Source organism: Morus notabilis, unplaced genomic scaffold (assembly GCF_000414095.1).
Source record: "Morus notabilis unplaced genomic scaffold, ASM41409v2 Scaffold1687, whole genome shotgun sequence".
Lineage (NCBI taxonomy): Eukaryota > Viridiplantae > Streptophyta > Magnoliopsida > Rosales > Moraceae > Morus > Morus notabilis.
The window spans coordinates 23,196-29,981 of record NW_010365439.1 but is presented as its reverse complement, the minus strand read 5'-3'; positions in this window follow the sequence as shown (position 1 = coordinate 29,981).

The window sequence follows — 6,786 nt, the reverse complement described above, 5'->3', positions numbered from 1 at the left end:
TTTCATAGATGGTAATTTATCTTCTTCATATCTATCTCTTATCATTCGAAAAATTTTTACTAAATTATTTGTATTGTCTAACATTGTAATTAAATGTTCAATTATTATTTTTATTAAATCTTTTGATTCATTTTCAAATGAGAATGAAGCCATTTGATTTTCAATTTTATTTTCTGTATCATATATATATAATTGTGCAAATCTAGGGGGATTATTATTAGTTGGAAGAAGAGATCCTATCAAATGATGTATTTGCCCACTTATTTTAATATAAGGGCCGATAGAGTTTTTTAGAAATTTTCTATATTACTCCCAAATGATGTAAATGCAAACATGGAATTATAAATTATAATATTTTTTTGAAAATGTGTACTCAATGATCCTCCATAATAATCTAATAGATTATATAGTATAGAAGGAATATGTTTAATAAAAGGTATTCTAATTTTTCCTTGTCTACAACAAAGATTGAATTTAGGTGGGTTACTTCTTTTGATTCGTTCATTAAGCCAAAAAAGAGCACCACAATAATGGCAGATATAAGAACGGTTTTCAAAGTCGGTGTACATAGTAGTATCACCTAAGAAAAAAAATTTAGATCAATCTGTGAAACTATTATATAAATTTTTTTTCTTGAAAAAATTTATTATTTAGTATAAGTAAGAAATTTACGATTTTGTGTGTTGTTTTCAAATGCTGATGCACGAACTTGTTCAGAAGATCTGCTTTCAATTTCAGAGATTTGTTGCATAGGTTGGCTTTCAATTTCAGACATATGTAGTATATGTCTGTTTTCAGTTTCGGTCATATGTTGCATCACATCTGCATCACCAGAACTTGATTTACTTGAGTAATCAGTATTTACAATTGTTGAATCCTCGTCCATATGTGAGATGATACGACGTACGCGGTAGTTAGATTTTATGGGCGTTTTTTTAATTTTTTTCTTCGGCTCCATCTGTGTATTACAATACATTATGATTTAATAAACTATTTTGTAAGATTTATATTTATGTTAGAAAAGATTATGGCATATGAGCTTACATGATTACTATATTAAACAAAATAGTATAAAGAATTTTATCTAACAAATAAGATAAATTAAATGTACATAACATGATAAGTAAATATTTATGAGAATTTTTTAATCAATGAATGAATATTATAAAATTATTATGATATAAAACAATATAACATATATAAATTGAATATATAATTTCAGAAATAAAAATAATATATGTATAAATATTTTGTAATAATAATATCATAAGTAAAATATGAGAAGAAATTAATAGTTTATAACCATATATAGTATCCTACAATATTGTACTATAAAGTAAAAGTAATATATTTTATTATAGATAAAGTAAATAAATATATTTAGTATTATTAATAGCAACTGTATCTAATCTTATAAATAAATATTTAAATAATAAAGACATAAAATTTTAATAATACCCGGAATGCTGTGTAAATAGCAAATTGGAGCTAACCAAATCAGACTATATATAGAAATGATGCTTTGCTATGAAGATAGAGCAGGTAACGATTGATTTTCAACTGTTGCAGTATAATATGGAGATAGAATATGACCAAATATGTTTGAAAATGACACATTAGGAAAATAATTTATTACCATATAATGGTTACAATATGTTAAAAAGAAAATATAAGGAAAAAAGTAGAACAAATATATTTTAGAATTGACCTAATTATACTAATATGCTACACACATATATTAAATCAGGAAAAAACTAAGAAAAAAGCAATTGAAACATATTTAGGGAAAAAAATAAAGTAAGTAAAATATAAAATAAAAAGAAATGAGGTTTTCAGAATGAAAAAATAAAAACAAAATTGTATGATGTTAAATGATATTATTATGTTAAAAACTATTGAATTGTACAATTCTGGCTTTGCTTAGTACAAACGAATTACAAACAGATTTTTGTGTTGCTGTTTCGGGGCCAAATGTTTGGACTGGCATAACTATCTTTTTTTGGTCCCTGTTTTTATTTGTTTTTTTACTTGTTTTAATAGTTGATAAACATTAAATAAAAAATAAACGTAATATAGTTATAAACAATAATATGTATTATTTTACATGTATTAAAAGAAAGGAAAGCTATTATTGTTTCCTGAAAATAATTATAACAGAATAAGAGAAAAATTTATATACAATTTTATATCTCAATTACATCATAAATTTGGACTTGTGAATTATTTCATGCCCCTGCAAGAAAATTTTCGGATTCCCACTTGTAATGTTTCCTCAAACAAACTTGTAGCTTATTTCCCGATACATGGTAAGAAAAAAATATAAACAGTGTGAGAATTTATTTTTTGAATATAAAAAACAAAATTTTTATAAAGAAAGACATTAATTTGAAGTAAAGCTTAGAGCAATGTATAAATACAAAGTGTTAGTCAACGGAGGAAAAATAGTAGTGAATGAGCAAAGATGGATTAGAAAGAAAGAATAGTCAAGTACAGACAATAAATATTAGTGACTGAAATATAATAGCAGTGAATGATCAAAAGTGAACTGGAAGGAAAAAGTTGTCCAGCACAGGTAAGAAAAACATGAAAGTACAAAATGAGGTTATATATATGACATCTAGTAATATACACGGCTACCACCTATGTTATCAAGCAATTTATGCCATAAGTAAGAAAATTGTATATACATTTGGTTCAGGTTATATTCAATCGTTGGAAAGAATATATACCATGAGTAATTGAAACAAAATATGGCAATATACATGGCTACCAGCTATATTATCAAGGAATTTATGCCATAAGTAAGACAGAATAGTATAGCTTAGATTAGCAATAAGTAATTGAAATAAAATCCATTTGTTGTCAATACTATGTACCATCAGTAATTGAAACAAAATCCGGCAATATACATAGCTACCAACCACATTATTAAAGAGTTTATCAAAATAAAATATATTGGCATAACTCTGAAATAATAAGGGCAACATCAATGATAGCCATATCTGTAATAACAATTACTCAGCACATGTTAACAACAAATGACATATAACATCATCATAACTGGAGAAGAATAAAATGTTTGAATATAAGAAACTGAGTTTTTTGATAAATAAAGGCATTTGGTTGTAACAAAATTTAGAACACTGTGTAAATATCAAATCTCAGTTAATAAATTAAGAATAACAGTAAATTATCAAAAATACAATGAAGAAGAAAAAGAGTGAACAACAGAGGAAACAAACGGATATGTACAAAATAGTATCATAGACAAAATCAGATTTTATAAATACAAATATATAATAAAACTAAAACAAAAGACAAATTAAAATATATTGGCATAAGTCCAAAATAATAAGGGCAACATCAATGATAGCCATATTTGTAGTAACAATTACCCGGCACATATTAACAACAAATGAAATATAACATCATCATAACCAGGAGAGAATAAAATATTTTGATATCAAAAAACGGAGTTTTGATAAAGATAAATGTTATATCTTAATAAGATTTAGGAAATTTTGTGAATATAAAATATCAGTTAATCAAATTAGAACAGAAATAAGTGACTGATAGTAGAATAGAGAAGGGAAAAAGTAAAGTGAAGTATAAAACATCTCATATAACGAACAAACATAACACTATAAATTAATATTCTAGAACAAATCACCAAATTAAATTAAAAAAATGATTACCTGATTGAACGGACCATGGGCAAAATGATAGCTCAAAGAAAGCAACAAAAATTACTGAGCAGCAGGGATAGAACAAAGAAATTTAAAGGAGGCGATAAGATTAGTAAGAAATTGGTAGTATTATTATGGTCTTTAAAGACTGAAAAAGCAGAGAGAATAGAGCATGATAGATAATATTGGCTGAAAAAGTAGACAAAGAGAGAGTAAAAAGGTAACATACAATATATATAGAGAAAGTTACCAGTGTTTTACTTAATTTCGGATACAAATCCCTGCAAACAAAAACCAATAAAAGTAATGATTCATTAGCAACAGCCGTCACACTGCATGAAGAGCACCGCAAAATATAACCAATAAATAACAGGCAATTATTTTTTGGTTAGATATTATACAAAACGAAAAAATTAAAAATACACGTGGCAGATGAGAAGATTAATATAAATATTATTACATTTAAATCACGACAAATATTAGACATTTCTTCAAGTTAATATAAATAAATCAAGATATAGTATATAAAAACAGGAACAAAAAAAATAAATAATATGAATAATAAAATATGAAATTATGAAAAAAAAAATTTCCTCACTAATATAATAGTCGAATAACAAATAAAAAAAAAACAGAACAACATAAAAAACGAACACAGATCTAAAATAAACGACCCAATATCCTAAAAAAAAAAATAATAAAAACATAGATCTGAAAAACATGAATGAACCCATGGAATCAAAACAAAAATATTCAACGAAATGAAGTACGAAGGTAACAAATAACGTAATGGAACAAAAAAGTACCATGCATATACAACCGAAGGAAAAAAATGAAATATAAAACATCGAGAAATATATATATACAAAAAAAAAAAGATGAAAAATGAATAAATCTGGCGAGAGGGAAAAAAAGATCTAGAAGGTTGCAGAAAGAAGAAATTTGAGAAACGAAGAAATCTGACGAAAAACTTTGAAAAATAGACATATCTAAAAGGTTGCATAAGGGAAAAAAAGAAATAGAAAAATGTAGATCCAGAAACAAAGAAAGATAAACATAGATCTAGAAGATCATAGAAACGAACGAACCCAAAAAAAAAAGATAATCCTGTTCAATCTAGGTACGCAAGAATAAAAGCATATCTAGATCTGGCAAAGGGAAAAAAATCTAAAAATTTACAAAAAGAAGAAGTATGACAAACGAAGAAATCTGGCCAAATATTTAGAAAAATAGACAAATCTAAAAGGTTGTAGAAGAAAAAAAATGAAAGGAAAAAAAGTAGATCCAGAAACAAAAAAAGATAAACATAGATCTAAAAAATCATAGAAACAAATGAACCAAAAAAAAAGATAACCCTATTCAATCTAAATACACAAAAATAAAAACAGATTTAAAAGGTTGCAGAAGAAAACAAACGGAAAAAAGGGGGGAAAAAACCCCTAATCTCAGTATAAAAAAAAAACGTTGAAGATTGCAGGAGCAAAGCAACGAAAAACATAAATGACAACAGAAAGAAATAATGAAAAAAATGGCCGAAATCAACAAATAGAAAAGAGGGGAAAAAAAACTCAGGCTCAGTCTCGAAGAAGAAGAAATGTAGAACATTACGGAAGGAAACAATTGAAGGAGAGAGAGAGAGACAGCTACAGAAAGAAGTGAAAGAAAGCAAATGAAAGAAGAACAAACGAAATAAACAAAAGCATCAGTAAATGACCAAAATGGTCACAACGCAAATAAACGCACAGAAATCTAAAATGAAGGGCAATATCGTAATTTTACAAACATGACATAACGGGAATTAAAATTTCAACAAAAGAAAAAAGCATGACTAAAACTAGAAAGATACTGTTCATTGCACTGTAACATGAACAATAAATCCCGTCCTCTCTTTTAATATATATATAATGATAATATGTGTATGCAAAGTGACACGAGGGAATATGTAAGGCAAAAGCTTTTGGGCTTGTTCTTTTGCAAGTATTTTTGAGTTAAGTTTTTAAGTTGAATTTGAGTTATAACTTGACTTTAAGTTGTAACTTGAGTTTGCGTTTGGTTGTGTATACTTGAGTTATGGTTTGAGTTAAGAATTTTTTGAGTTTGTGTTTGTTTGTGATAAAACTTGAGTTGTGAATAGTGAATATCATTTTTTCTCCTCCTACAATTTTATTCAATTCTTTTACAATTTTTTTATTTTTCCGCCTTTATTATGTTTTATTGTAATAAATTACTTGTAATTACAAAAATAAAAAAATAATAAAAATAACAAGTACAAGATCAGTTTTCATTTTAATTAAGTTTAAAAAGACAGCAAAAAATACATATTTAAGTTTAAAAAGACAACAATGAACGAGGGCATTAGCGTGCACGACGGTGCCGGTACACTGCCCACATTGTATGCGCCCTTGCATCCCTTAAAGCATTCATGTCAACTTCTGCATTAGAATCCAATGGTTGACCCTCATGGTTAGTATTGTCGTTAATGTCCTCATCAACATTCGGTGGATCAATGTCTGCAACCGGAACGCCATCTTGTGAGTATTGGTCCAATAGCCTGTCCCCATTACGGTACATGTGGATAAAATTATGTATTATAGCACACGCTACTGGAATCATAACTTGTTTGGTCATGGGGTAACGATTAATGGTTCTCAAAATACGAAATCTAGCCTTCCACACACCAAATGTTCTTTCAATGACATTACGCAACGAAGAGTGGGTGTAGTTGAAAAGCTCACGTTCACTGTGGAATCCTCTTTCACGGCGAGCCCTATACTCTTGCAAGTGGTACGTTGTCCCCCGATATGGTGCCATGAAGCATCCGTTGTTAGCGTACCCTGAGTCGACGAGGTAAAATTTTCCTACACTTGTTCGTATATTAATTAATAAATAAGCGTGCGGATGAAGTATTTGAAATGTCAGTGTACATATAAGAAATCATTGTAGGCTGACCTGGTGGCGGTGTCGGGAATCTTTTGCGTGCGGATTCTAAAGCAGCAGCTAATACTCGCGCATCGTGTGCGGAACCCTCCCATCCAGATAACATGTACGTAAATTTCATATCAAAAGTGCACACGGCAAGCACATTAAGTGAAAAAAACCC